Source organism: Helianthus annuus, chromosome 17, assembly GCF_002127325.2.
Source record: "Helianthus annuus cultivar XRQ/B chromosome 17, HanXRQr2.0-SUNRISE, whole genome shotgun sequence".
NCBI classification, from domain to species: Eukaryota; Viridiplantae; Streptophyta; class Magnoliopsida; order Asterales; family Asteraceae; genus Helianthus; species Helianthus annuus.
Genome location: NC_035449.2, coordinates 53,562,631 through 53,578,118, shown reverse-complemented (window position 1 = coordinate 53,578,118; position 15,488 = coordinate 53,562,631). Strand labels below are relative to the sequence as shown.

At 39.6% G+C, this 15,488-nt stretch overlaps 1 long non-coding RNA gene across 1 annotated transcript; it reads left to right on the top strand.

Annotated features, from left to right (window-relative positions):
- Positions 1-8,413: 8,413 nt before the first annotated feature.
- On the top strand, positions 8,414-9,773 carry LOC110921047. Its single transcript, XR_002582122.2, has 3 exons — positions 8,414-8,535; positions 9,016-9,081; positions 9,714-9,773. It is a non-coding gene; the product is annotated as an uncharacterized LOC110921047 (long non-coding RNA).
- Positions 9,774-15,488: the final 5,715 nt, after the last annotated feature.

Genomic DNA, 15,488 nt, shown 5'->3' with positions numbered 1-15,488 from the left:
TCAAAAAGAAATCTTGGTGACTTTATAGCGACGACACCATCGCTATCGCTCAATTTATTTGGTTGGCGACTTTTTGTGGCTATACAATAATGTCATCAAGGGAAATTATCGGCGACTTTCACAGTAGATCTGAAGCTAATCATTGGAAGTTCAAACTGTTATCTGAGTTGAAGGTCTTTGCAATGAAACTGGTTATCTGATTTAATCATTGAAGTTCAAACCCTAATCACGTGCCTATTATAATGTCATATTCAATAAAAAATAAGATATGTACATTTGAGGGGGAGAAAGACAATCAAAGAGTTTTCTTTTTATTCTTTTTTTTGTGATCAGCAGATTTGTGAAGAAATGAGATAATGTCAGACATACACGAACGACAAGTTTTCAAAAATACTGAAAAGATAGCATCACTCTTGGGAGAGATTGTTATGTCTAAATTTGAGAATGATCTTGTTAATATTAGACGACCTTAGGAAAGACATTTGTTTGATGATTGTGTGGATTGACGACTTTAAGCATTATATTCATGTGTTTTAACGACTTTAGTGGTTTTCCAACAAGGGGCGGCTTGACTTGGAGAACAAGACTCAGGAGGATAAAAATAGAAGATTAGATATCATTTGTGGGGGTTGGTTATTATGTGAGCCATCACCCCTAGGGAGCTCACCGAAGTGAATTATTATTATGTATTTCTTTATCTAAATGGGTGAAGTTTATATCTTTCAATCTATTGTTCATCTATATTTCTAAGTACGATTATTTGTTCTTGGCTCATATCAACTCGTCTCCATCATGTTTATCTTATTCAAGGCTGAAATTGGATCTAAAAGGACAATCAATATGCATCTTATACTACTAATTGAATTGTGTATGGCTTAATTTAGGTGATTTGGTTTGTATCAGGGATAATTTACAGTTTAGAAACATCGCTCTTCAAAGGGCACCTTTTTATTCGACCAACCATTGCTCAATAGAGTCTATCTTCTGTAAGGGTTTTGGGACGGTCATTAATGTGTCTGGATTATGCTTAGATGTGGGAGAACTATCGGTAAAATGTATCAGAGTCCTTGTCGGAGATGGGAATAAGATCTCAGGGGAAGTGACTCTTGAATGGAAGAGGAAGAGGTTCAAAGTCTGGATAGTGGAAGAGTTTGACGATTGGGTGTCGTACTTTATGCAGGAAGAAGATGACGATGATGATGACAGTTCTGGTGGTGACAGTTCTTTCGTCGAAATGTCGCCGGAAGGGAAGTGTCTGGTGCAGCATGCCGAGATGGAATCTGAAGAGCTTGTGCATGGAAACGAAGAGGCAATGCACGAGGAAAGAGTTCGGCGGGGTGGGACCAAGGCGATAAGGGGCAGGTTCCCTAGGGCGTCTGAAACTTTTCCCTTAAAACATTCTCAAGAGGGGCCCAGTGTAGCGGCAGTTAGAGGTGTTTTCACTTTTGAAGAAAAGGGTAAACAGACTTTAAAGAAGCCCAACATGCAACATAATCCTAGGAGAGGTCAGGCCTAAATGTCTAGGGATTCATTTTCAACAGTGCTGAGGCCTAGAAAGCGGCCTAGGTCGCTCTTAGAAGACACAGTGGGATTCAATGTCGCAAAAGGGGTTTTATCTGGAGAAAAGAAGGGAAGTTTAGAGGAAAATCCTATGGGTTCTTATACACAGGGCATTTTCGACCTGAACGAAAAGGAGAATTCGGAATCAACGAGCATTAGCAGGGTGTTTGAAACTCAACAGGGTGTGGTTTCGAGTCCGGTGGCCGAAAATAAGATGGCAACAGTGGAACCGGTTGATCGGGAGGTGCATGATAGTTGTAGGTGCTTACAGGACAGATCTTTCAAAGCATACGGATCTGATAAGGAATCTTTTCGATACCACAGGATTCTATGGGGTTATGCCATGAATATCCTTTCTCTGAATATTCATGGTAAAGGGGGCGAAATTAAACCAGGATGGTTGAAGAGTGTTAAAGCGAATTATGGTATTAACTTTATGACTTTGCAGGGGTCCAAACTAGAAGATGTTTTTCCGGTTAATGTCGGTAGGTACTGGGACAACTGAAGGTTCGGTATGGATAGTGTGGATTCAACGGGGCGATCAGGAGGTTTAATTTGTTTGTGGGATGAATCGGTGTTCCAGCAGAAAAGAGCTTCTAAAGGCAGGAACTTCCTGCACATTAGGGGTAGAGTCGTCTACTGTGATATTGTTGTGAATGTGCTCAATGTCTATGTGCCTTAGGGTGTGCCGGCTAAAAAATCTTATGGGACTCGTCGTTATTAGTGATTTCCGGAAACGACGGATACTGGGTCGTCACGAGGGATTTTAATGCGGTTCGATTTCGTGAGGAGAAAAGGAACTGTGCTTTCAAACTTCATACATTTATTTTTGAAATAGGGCTCCTTGAGTACAATATGCAAAGTAGGCGATTTACTTACAGTTCAGACAACGGTAAAACGCTGAGTAAGCTCGACAGATTTCTAGTAAATTTGGAATTTTTTAATGCTTGGCCTGAAACGTGTTTAGAGGCGCTGCCTCAGTTTCTGTCAGACCATAGTCCTATCATTTTCCTCTCTAAAGCTATGAATTTCGGGGCCCGTCCGTTCCGGGTCTTTAATTCATGGATCAGAAGAGAGGGATACGAGGAGGCTATTTCGGAGGTGTTTGACAACTTTGTTGATAATGGGGATTCTGTGGATGTGATGTTAATAAGGAAGCTTTGTTATCTTAGAATCCGATTAAAAGAATGGAGGGATACTATGTTGAGAGAAGAGGGCGAGCTGGTGGCGTATGTGAGAGTGGATTTGGAAGATATGGAGACAGTGCTTGAAGTCAGGGATCTCACTGAAGAGGAAGAATGGGTTTTCTCAGAAAGTAAAATAGTGATAAAGGAGGAAGATGATAAGAAGACTAGAGATCTTAAGCAATAATCTCGAATCAGATGGGCTAGAGATGGCGATGAAAATTCTAAATTTTTTCACTTTTTGATTAATTGTAGGAAAGCTAGCAACATTATCCACGGGCTGGAAGTGGGAGGAGTTCGGGTCATGAAGCCAACTACTATCAAAAAAGAGGTTTTTAGGTTCTTTAAACAGAAATTCATGGATGATCATCCACTTCGGCTACAACTTGTGTGTTCGGGAATTAAAAATATTTCAGAATCAGAGAGTGATGGTTTGGTGTCAACCTTCTCTCGGGAGGAAATCAAAGAAGCGGTTTTCGATTGCGGGGATGATCGATCCCCGGGGCCTAACGGTATTAATTATTGTTTCATTAAGCATTTTGCAGATTTTTCAAGGACAATTTTTAATAATTTAGGCTGCTTTTCGTGAGTCGGCGGCTATTAATATTGGGTGTGGGTCATCTTTTGTTGGGCTCATCCCGAAGATTAGAGACCCGGTTGGGTTGAATGATTATCGGCCTATTAGCCTTGTCGGTATCATCAACAAAACCATCTAAAATATCCTCGCGAACATGCTGAAAAAAGTCCTTGGATCGATTATTACTTCATCTCAGTCGGCTTTTCTCGGTGGTAGATATATTCTTGATTGGCCTCTTATATTAACGAAGTTCACAACTGGATTAAGAAAAGTAAGAAAAGGAATTTTTCCTCAAAATAGACTTCGAAAAGGCCTTTAACAACATTAATCGGAACTTCGTGGTGGAGGTTCTTGGTCAAATGGGTTTCCTAGCTAAATGGTGTACTTGGATATTAGAGATTCTATCGTCGGCTTGGGCTTCGGTCTTGGTTAACGGGGCGCTATCCTTTGAGTTCCAATGTCAAAAAGGTATGCGACAAGGTGACCCGATTTCCCTGTTCCTTTTTGTGGTGGTTATGGAGGCATTATCATGTATGATCGCGAAAGCTTGTGAAGTTGGTATGATGGAGAGTATTAAACTTCCTAACGATGGCCCACACGTTTCTCATTTATTCTATGCGGATGACGTGCTTATTTTGGGAGAGTGGGATAAGGAGCATGTTTTGAATGTGGTTAGAATCCTTAGATGTTTTCATGCTTGTTCGGATTTAAACAATAACCTTGGCAAATCGAACGTCTATGGGATGGGGGTTAGTAACCTAGAGGTGGAAGCTATGGCGGGAGTGGTGGGGTGTAAGCTGGACTCCATGCCATTTAAGTATCTCGGTCTTACGGTAGGAGCGAATATGAACAGGATTAACAATTGGACGCCTGTGTATGACATTTTTAAGAAATGCTTGTCTTTGTCGAAATCAACGCTTTTGTCTATCGGTAGTAGGGTGACTTTTATTCGGTCTGTGCTTGAGAGCCACCCTAACTATTTTTTCTCCCTTTATCGTTCCTCGGTTAAAGTTGTTGATGATTTGGAAGGATTAATTAGGAGGTTTTTTTTGGGGGGGGGGTGGTGTAAAAAACTCATTGGGTTGCTTAGGATATAGTGGCATCCCCTAAGAAGGTCGGGGGTTTGGGTCTTAGCAAGCTTCGAGATATTAACACGACATTTTTGTTCAAGTGGGCATGGAGATTTAAAACGGAGGAGAATCTTTGGGTCAAAGTTGTTTCGGCCCTTCACTCGGGTGGTTTGAAATAGGATTTCCTTCCGTCCAAACGGTCTCTAGAAGGGGGGGGGGGGAGGAATAACATTGTCTCGGTTATAAAGAAACAGATAATAAATAATGTTCTAATCCAGAATATTTGCAGAGGTACAATGGGCAATGTCGATAATATTTTCTTCTAGCTTGACCCCTGGCTGATTGACATTTCGCTGATACGGGATTCATTTTTAATCTAGTGGGCCGTGAACCAAACGGTTATTTGAAAGTTGAGCGTTTTTTAGCGTAGTAATTTTTGGTGTGTCTTTAATGCTTGATAAAATGGCAACCGACCCGTGCGGTTGGTCAAAGAGTGCAAACTCCACAACAATTCGATCCTTCAGCATGGGGTCCATCAACGTTGCAATCCAGTTCTAGAAATGACCCCCTCCTCAAAGTAAACCTGGCGTGTCTTGGGTTCAGTCTTTTATGCCGTCAAATAACCTTCAACCACCAAAAATCAATTATTGGGCTAAACTTACTGTCGATTGTGATCGGACCGTACAGTTGCAGAACGCTGGTCAAACAAGAACAGCGTTTTATGCTAAAATTGTCAAGAATGTCAAAGATGGTGAATCTTCGGGAAATGACGGCAATTCGAGATACGGCGGGAGTTCAGATGAAGAATGTTCAAGTTCAAGCGTGGATGGATCAGAAGGTCTATCGAGAGAGGTTGTTGATTCTGAGGCAGATGGGTTATTGTCTAAGGGTGAATCCAGTCAGGTAAGTGTCAATAACTCTATTTGTTCTAAGTGTGATAAATGCAGTAAATGTTATGAGTTAGAAAGTAAATTGTCTGAGTTAGAAAGTAAATTTGAATTGACATTTAACCACAATCAACAATTGATTGTCGACCTTTCAAAATGCACAGAGGCTAACATGGTTTTAAAACAACAGGAAAAGGAATTTAAAACCATCAATAAGACCTTAAAGATAGACGTTCTGAGTTAACGAAAACTGTTTCAAGAAAGCAGACAACCATTAACAATTACATTAACATGCTCGAGGAAACGAAAAAGGAATTAGCATGTGTAAAGTGTGAAAGTGACGCGTTCCAGCTTAAGTGGATAGCTATTCCAACTCACAATATGTGTTGGATCACATCATAGACATACAAAAGAAGAAATGTAATGTTAAATGCATTAAGTATCAAAAGTGTCCTCCGCCGATTAGAGACAATTATACCAAGCTGCCTGATCAGGAGGTTATGCCTCATATTGAGTCATCGGTTTCTTTAGATATGAGGAATTCGCAACTGGGCTCGGATTCATAAAGGACATATCCTCTAATCAAGCTCAATCAGCTGATGTCAAAGATTCCACAACCGTACAGAATCAGGATCCTCCAGTCATTGTGAGGTTGTGATAGTTCGGATGATGAGTTGAATGAGGACGGACGTAAGCAGTCAAACGCGGCGAAAAAAGAGGCAAACATACCTCTCGAGAATCACATTCTATGTGATCCTCCAGCAAAACCATGTGTGACTACTCCTGTCAAGAATGCTGAAGCTTGTGTTGAACCTTGTGAAAGTGTGAACTTGCTTTATACGTTGATCGACCCTGACAAAGTTTACTCAAACAAAGATTTCCCATTAAAAACGTTGATCAATCCTTGACTGATAAAGTGTTTGAGGATTCAACCATTAAGTTTTTGGGAAAGTCGAGCCCAAGAGTTGTAGTAAATCAAAGTGCTCCTATCCCAAAAGCCGAAGTTCGGAAACAATATGGAAATAAAAAACTTCCAAATCAACAAAAGCAAAATCACGCTAATCAAGGAAAGAGAAAAGGCAAAACAGCTCAAAACAAGAAGAAGTTTCAAAAGATAAACGTCGTGAAGTCTCAGGGGACAGCTAAAATTAAAACTTTTGAAAATAAATCCAACACGGATTTTGTTAAACAAGTTCATATTTTGAAAAGAAACAGTCAGAAAAACTACACACAACATACAAACTGTTGTGATATAGAGTTAAGTACCGCGAGATCACGATGGTCATTGTCAAGCTATCACCGTCATGATACTTCGAGGTTTGTTGAGCGGAGATCATGCTTTGAATGCGGTGAGTATGGACACATTGTTAGAAACTCTCCATATCTCACGAAAGGAAAGACAAAAGCCGATGCCCCCTATGGAAACTCTTGCAGATTATGATCTGTTTCACCGAAACAAGACTTTCAGTTTCAAAAAGAAAGAAAATTGAAACAGCAAAGAAAATAATGAAAGGAAGTGGAAAAGGTGTTAAAACCTAAGGTTGTCCAAACACAATCTGTTAAACCAAATGTTAAAACTGAAAAACAAAAATAGATTTGGAAACCAAAATCGATAGTTATTTCTGGGGGAGCTCAATCAATTCCGAATCATGAGGAAATCGAAGTCACAATTCTCGATGATGCCGGACAACCCAAGTCAACGAAGGCTTGGGTCCCCCTCTCCAACTGATCTTTGAGTGGGTATGCAGGATGTTCCCGAAGGAACTATTGATAGTCGAAGGATTGTTAATAGTGGAGCATCCAACCACCTGATTGGCGACATGAAGCTCCAACATATCGTTAAATCAAGGAGGAGTTGTTGCTTTTAATGGAGAAAAAGAAAAGAAGATAAAATGTCCGGTGAAGGAATGATGATGAAGAAGTTGAAAACCTCGACAAGATGACACGATGAAAAACGTGCCAAATTGTTATGGTTTTGATCGGGTCCAAGGGATAGACTCCAACGAAATGTATGCGCCTGCAACATGTGTAAAGCTTTCCGAAGATTCATGGCTTATACTTCCCACAAGAAGTTTAAGGCCTAGAAAAGGAACGTGTAGTGTACATTTCTGTATGGTGTGATTGAAGAAAATGTGTTTGTTAAACAAACCAACTGAGTTTGCGGATACCTTGGCGTGGATTGGACAACTGCACACTACTTCTTAAGGAGAAAGACGAAGACCTTTGCCGGTGCAAAAGTATGTGGAAGACATCATGTATTATCCGACCAATGATGATGTGTACATGTTTTCCCACATGCTCACTTTCTTCTTACCAGCTGGACCCAGAGGTTTCTAATCTTGTTGCTCTGAAGAGATTTCTAAGTTATTTGAAGTAGCTACAAAATCGACCTTGAAATCCACATCGAGTGGATATCTAGTTTCGGAGAGCACTCAGATTCCTGGCAATGCACGAACCATTTGCAGGATTACGGTTTTGAATTTCTAGTCTCTCCTATCTTTGTCGATATTTAAGCTGCTTTGCGAATTACTAACATCTCGTACAACACTCCATGACCAAACACGTTGATCGCGAATATCACCTCACACATGATTGTTTCAATAAGAAACTCATCAATGTTGTTTTGGTCCACACCGATTACCAACGTTTCAACTCATTTTCCAAAAATTTTGATAAATCATTTTTGATTGAGTTAATTTTGGTAAATGTCATTGAGGTAAAACATGAGTTAATCCACATCAGGAAATCGTTTTTGTGAATATTTTTCTTGAGAAAATCCAAAAAGATCTTTTTAAAAGTTAAAATTTAATTTTTGAATTTTAGGGGGAGTAAATCCTAATCAGGAATAATAAAAATACAAAAACATTGAAAAACATCAATGTAACACCCCGAAAATATTAATGTTGCATTTTAAACTAAATACTAGTAGTAAGTTAAGATAAAAGACTAGGAGAGATAACCTAGTTAGTAGAAATCTTAACATAATATGACAAAATATAATTAAAAACCCTTGTTCTATAACCCAGGTATAATTGAGGGACTAAACTTGCCAATTCTGGAACTTAAATTATTATTAGTGAAAATAACACATCAAACACACACCTAAGTGTGTGTTTGATCGATCAGAACGCAGGCAACAAAGGGGATTTCCCCTCAAACCCTAAAGTTCACAAAAATCCATCAATTGAAGGTGCAAATCGAGTCCGAATTGAAATCTGAATATAGATTTGTGATCACCTTGACTAAGGGATCGTAAGGTATGCAAAATTTCATGATTCGGTTCTACCTTAGATTTTAGATAAAATCATGAGGTTCAAATCTGATCATGCATGATGTTTGTTTTAATTGAAATAGTGTATAAGGATGAACCCTAGCAGATTTCTTGTTGAAATTTGGTTTAATTCTTGTAAAGTTCATGATCACCATTAGAGGTGATATGTGGGTTTTTGTAGAAAAGTATGAAACATTAGGATTTTAATGTGTCCTAAAGTAATTCAAGCTTTATGAACAAGATTCAGAAATTATTGATGTAAAAATTTAGCGAAATTGCTTAAATTGATGTTTGCCATGGCTAAATCATGAATGTTAAATTTAGTTACAATTGTAAGAAATTATGCGCACAAGATGCTTGATAAAATGCCTAAAAGACATTGATCGACACAAATGTGGTGTTGGTAAAGTAACAAGCTTAATCATGAGCCGAATGGTTCTAATGATAATTGGCTTGTATGTTTTAGGCAACACGAGTGAGGCGTCGGGAAGTCAAGCCGGTGCGGACGCTCGCCAAAAGGGAAAGCTCTAAGGTACGTAGTTAACGCTACTATAATATTGATAAATTAGTTTTCTTATTAATGGGTTGCTAGTTTGAACAAATTAGAATCGTGTTGGTTTGGTTGTCTAAAATGAGGGACTTCATAATGGCAACCCCAAACGAGTTAAAAATGATGGGTACAAACCGGGTAACGGAAGTACCTCATCCGTAGACCATAAACCCGCGTGTGGGATAATGGGAAGAATATTAGTATCACGCAAACCGGTAATGGGAGCGTGTGTGTTGAAACAAGGGATCCAAAATGGGTCGTGCTTGTTGCAAAGGAATACCCCGTGCTGCGCTTTGATGGCCGAAAAGTGCAGGAATTGGTACAAACGGGTCAAAACAGCAATTAGGAAGAATATGCAGAAGCCACCGTAAATTACGGTACCACCGTAATTTACGGTGGAGGGTAAGTCATTACGGCAATTCTCTACTGACTTACGGTGAAACCACAAACGCCCAGCGCTCACCGTAAATTACGGTGACCACCGTAATTTACGGTGGAGCCCTGCCAAAATTGTTTGGTTTTGCAAAACTGTGTATATCGAATTCGTTTTAAGCACACACTTATTTATGTGAAATTTGAAGGATCCTAACATTATTGTTTTGTTAAAATTTCAGCTTTCAAGTAAGTCAATCAAGCGGATGGTGATCAACACAAGACTTATGAACCGAACACACTTAAGAAGATGATCTTCACTTTTGTCTTAGAAGTTCATTTGTGAAAATTTTGTAACGAAAGAATTACCTATGTGTTCTTTAAGTTTAGTGGTAGTTTTCAAACACTCATGTACTAAATGTTTTAAATGACTATGATCTTTCCTATCTAGTCGGTTTAAATATTGGGCATTTTAATTAGAGTGTTACAATAAAAAAAAGGACAAAAAACAAGAGAAAAACAAAAATGAGTTTCCTGGAGAGAAAAAGAGAAAATGATAGTAAATCAGTGGTCTGTCGAAACCTGTTTGAACTTAAAATGAAAAACGATAAGTAGCTCTATTAATGATGTATCGGTAGGCTTACAATCATTTTAAAGTATGCAGGGCGAGATAAACATAACAGACTGAAGACCGTGTTAGAACCGCTCATTGGCATATGGTCTTGGTACCGAAATTTCGTTTGATAGATTGCCGAGGTTTTGAGATGTCACACCCCAACCGATAGCGGAAACATCGGGGCATGGCACTGAGCGAAACAGATTGTCCAGGAGTTTCCATAACAACTACAATTACCAATTATTTAAGCATCGCATCCTATACCATGACATAACAAGTAGCATAGTTATTACAGACAATTCAAAGACAAATAATTTTGTTCCGACAACTCAGGTTTAAATAAATTGTTAGTTTGTTTCAAGACTCTTCCTAACTCGATTCCACATAGCAAGCATCCTAGCATATAGCATCCTAAACACCTGTCACATACGTTAAAATAAAGGTCAATACACATAGTGTAAAGGTGAGCATACAAGTTTGATAAATATAATAGAGTTCGAAATCGTTTATGCATAACAAGCATGAAACATGTACAAAGTGAAGGCAAGTAGGTTATCGACAGAGAAATATGCACAGACGTGACTGCGAGTTGTAGAATGCGCAACACATATCCCCACCGTGACACGTGAAGTAAAGCCCTTAACAACCCCTGTCCACGTCAGGTGCTGAGTCCAAACTATAGTACTATCATTGCTAAGGTGTCAGGCAACAATCACTATGTTAACATAACATACAAGCATTCATCGAATAACACGTAGCATGCAATAATTGTTAGCGTATAAATAGTGTTTGCGTTGTGTGTTGATTGTGATTTGAATATAGATAACGTATGTAACACCAAAAAGTGCATAAAGCGAAAAGGGATCGAGTATACTCATAGATTGTGTTTAACAAGTAAACACTCCCTTGGAATGAAGAGAGCGCTGAGAGAGATTAGCCTGAACAGTTAACGATAACATAAACAATAAGCAGCGCGTAAAACGGTCCAAGGGTGATAAGTGTCGGATGGTAATCTGATCGGACGGCCAGTCGATCGGATGTCAATATGTTCGGATGGTCACCCGATCGGATGGCCATTCGATTGGATTGACACCTCGTTTGGTGAGGATGTGTTTGTGTATGATGGTTTGTCTTTTGAAGTTTTCGTTGTAGCATTTTGAAAACAGAGAAGTATCTCTATCCTTCAGGTCGTTCGATCGAACGGCGGTTCGATCGGGTGACGATCCGTTCAGTGAGGCATTTCTCAGAGAACGAGTTCACAGCAGTGTCGTCACTCAATTGGATGGTCTATCGATCGGGTGAACATGTTGAAAATTGTTTAGTGTTGAAGTTCCAAACATCACATGGTCGGATGGTCGTTCTACCGGATGGCAATCCGATCGGACGGCAATCCGTTCGACGTTTAAAACTTGAAAGGTTGAAATAAAAGTTTAATTGTGAGACCAAGTGTAAGCCGATCGAATGGCTGTCCGAATCGGTGGGCAATCCGATCGGACGACAATCCGATCGGACGGCAATCCGTCCCAACGACCTGATCGTCTTGACACTTGATTGTTTTGAAAGTTTTGATCGAGACGGCATGATAACGTGCTAAACAACAGAAACCTCGTCAAGACTCAAGTGATCCGATCGGACAGGAATCACCCTAGTCCGGCCAGTCAATGGTTCGAGTCGGCGGTTCATGCTTAACCCGAAATCGGTTGTCTCTTGGATAGAATTCAGATCTTGAACCAATACACCACTAAGCAAGAGTAGAAGATTAGAACTAGCTCCGATTCTATCGGTTTTGAGTGCATTGAGTGTAAAAGAGTTGATAGAAAGTTAGAAAACCATCTTTCAATCCTTTTACCCATGATTATGTGTATATCTATGCGAAATCGTTGTTTATTCACGTGGAAATCCTTCAGATCTGAGTTGTTCTTGGTGGAATGAAGCCAATACTTGAAGTTCATAAGAACTCCATGATGACATCATCCTAGAACACCTCAAATCCGTTGATTTCACGGTTAAAAGTTAAGATTCAAAAGAGAGAATGATGAAGAAGTGTGTGTAGATCATAGAAGTACAAGATTTAGGTTGAAAACTTACAAGAATCGCGAGAAATCGAGAGAAAGAAGGCTGGAGTGCGGCTGGGTCGAGTGGAGAGTTGTCACATCACAAATGATGTGACAGGTAGGTATTTATAGGGTTTCCCAAAAAGGAAAGTGCAAAGGGTCGAGTGGGTCACCGATCGGATGACAGTCCGATCGGTTGGCCATCCGATCGAGTGGTCACTCAATCGAGTGGCTCCGACGATTGAATCCGGCGTTTTGTTTCGTGCGTTGGGTTTTGCGATGCGTTTCGAGAGAGCGATGCGATAGTATTACACATTAGTTACACAATTAATCCCAACTACTATATCTAACATACAATCACTATAATTAACTTGCGTTTAGCGTCTACGATTCGATTGCGATAGAGTTGCGATTGCGTTTCGATTAATCACCACAACATAAATATAAATAAACATGCACAAGTAACACATAAGTAACACACACGCGTAAAACAATATCCAGAATGCATAATTCGGGTTGTGAATGTGATTGCGATGCGATAAGCGATAAAGCGATAAAACATGCGATAAACATCGATTAAACCTCGATTATAAACAAATACTCCACATAATACAACTAATGCGATAAAATAAATAGATTATTTACAGTCAAAGAAGTCATACAGTAGTTGAGCAAGGAGTGACAGATCGCAATTAGCAATCTTTTCTTCCTTTGACTTCAATGTTGACTTTGACTTTCGAAACACGGGGTGTTACATGAGATACATGGTCTTTATGTTGTTTATCATCTGGGTATCATGGTTGTTTCTTTTACCTAAAACAAACGGGGACACAAGTCTATAACTTCCATGATGCCATACATATGTGTACACACTATACATATATGTATATAATACAGATTACATACGACCCTCAATAAATGATAAATATATCACACTCACCCTCGAATAAGTGATTCTAAGTCACATCTATTGTCTGAGAGTCAAGTTCGACTCTTTGTTGGTACGATGGTACTAACATGTTCACGGACTTGCTCTCGTGCCCTGCATGCATTGAAAATCATGTTCCTCATTATTTAGTGATTTTATCAAAAAGGGCTTGTACTCATCCTCAAAATAAGTAAGTATCTCACATCATATATGTCAACACAGATGATAAACGGTATACTCACCAGTAAGATAAACTCTCGTGCATACCTTGATACGGGAATGTGTCGTGAGTGGATGAACACAGGTTGGTAAGTATAAATCATACCTAAACGTTTCCCCAAGTCATATGAATACATCTGATTGTTGAGTTTAAGTGGACAAGTATATCATAATCATTATAGGATGCTTATCTAAATGCTATCTAATTGAACAACAAGTGTGTTTTGGCATGACTGTACATTGATATGATTCTCTTACCCTCGAAACTCGCAAAAAGAATGTCTGTAATATTTATTTATTGCTTTCCGTCTATACATTTGAAATATTCAAAAATACCAAAATGATTTTAGGTGTGTTTTAACATAAAATTTATAAAAGCCAAAAAGATTTTACTTATATCACCGATGTTGGAACTCGAATCTATCCCACCTAAATCCTGATGAAAAGCCGGAAAACAATTGCATCTTCATAAATGGTCGAAGTAGTCAAGTTTTGAAACTTAAAGATCTAAAATTGAACAATTTTGAAACTTTCAAAGTGTTGTCGGTTGATAGTTGAATGAGTGTTGGTCTCATGTGTGTCGTCTGTCTAGTTGAATGAGTGTTCATCTGAAAATTCTCTAAGATTGATTAAATCCCTAGTGGTTGTTCTCATTACGCGTTTAGCTCTGTTGTATGTGCAGATGTGGAATTCGAAACAGCTAAAGGAAAAGAGAACGTTTCAGATGACAAGCTGTGGGGTGACGACAGAACATGGATGCAATCAATGGATCAAGATGATCAAGTTGTAGCTGACCACTCATCAGCACCACGAGGATCTAAAGCTTTGAAGATCAAAGATTCACAAGCTACATACAAGGGTGAAGGGGTAAGGTCCCAAAAACCTTGCTTCAAATACTTAGGACCATACCACAACCTCATCCTTCTAACCCTCTTTAGACCTTGCGCGGCCGTGCACTGGTCCTACAAAGAGAGCTTAGAAAGAAAACAATATCCTACACCTGCAGATAAGGATAAAAGTCCTAATAAACACTTCCGCATAGTCAATATCCAGACTTGGATAAACAAAATAGCTTCTCTGATACCATACGGTAAAGAAGCCACACATGATTACAAGCTAATTTCTTCTAGAAGGCTTCATCGTGCACCACCAGTCGGTTATAACCAAATGGCCAAGTGGCATCATCCTAGACTCCCTTGAAGTCACGATGATGGCACGGAATTAAAGAGTGATCTTCACTTGTCCACTTTCCACGTGGCAATACCCCAACCAGTGATCAAGATCACAATCCGTGTGATCTCACACTCGTTAAATGATTAACGGAAAGGAAGAATAACCGCTTACGGAAAAGCATCTTCCGTCAAGTTTTCACCAATAGGTTTTCCCGCCCAAACTTCGGCTATAAATAGAAGGATAACTCAGGTATAATTCTCAAGTTACATTCACTTCACTTACACTTCTTCTTCTTCATCAAACCCTGTATTTATTCTCACGCTGGAGGGTGGTCACGGAGAGAACACCCATTCTCCTCGTGGTGAGTCTAACGGTGGTTGTTTTGTTGTTATTGCGAGGAAGAGAAGATTAGTCACCCACGAACCGAACGAGAAGAGATAAACCCTTTTATGCAGATTCAAACCCCCTGGTTCAGTTGATTCCGGCCAATTAAACCAGTGTTTCTTCATTGGCGCCCACCGATTTCTCAGTTTTATTCATTTCTTCTCGTTTCAATTCACTTTTTCATCTCCGTTTTTCAAATGGAAGAAACTCTGACGAACTGTGAAACTGGCCCTCGGCCAAATTTCGCTCGCAATACCTAAGTTGAAGGGATTGTGGAAGAGGCTTCGGATGATAATGAAGTTCAGTACACTGATAATCATCCAAATGATCCTATCACTCTAGGAATGCAACCTGAAATTCCAATAAGCTCAATTCTACCTCCTGTGAAACCCCTATCTCCTGGTATGTCAGATCCCAAGGAGCACAAACTGCTCCTCCCACTCAGTCACAAAGACCTGTATCTCGCACTCGAGCACCATCGGTGCCTCATGTTTCGCATCATGATGCACCATCTCGAGTTCAGGTAGAAGACACGGAAGTTTACTCTAGATCTCCAGCGAGATATGAACATACTCACTCCGAAAATCGACGAAGAGAATACCATGATGAATCTCATTCTCACCGAAGGCAGTCAGTTTACTCC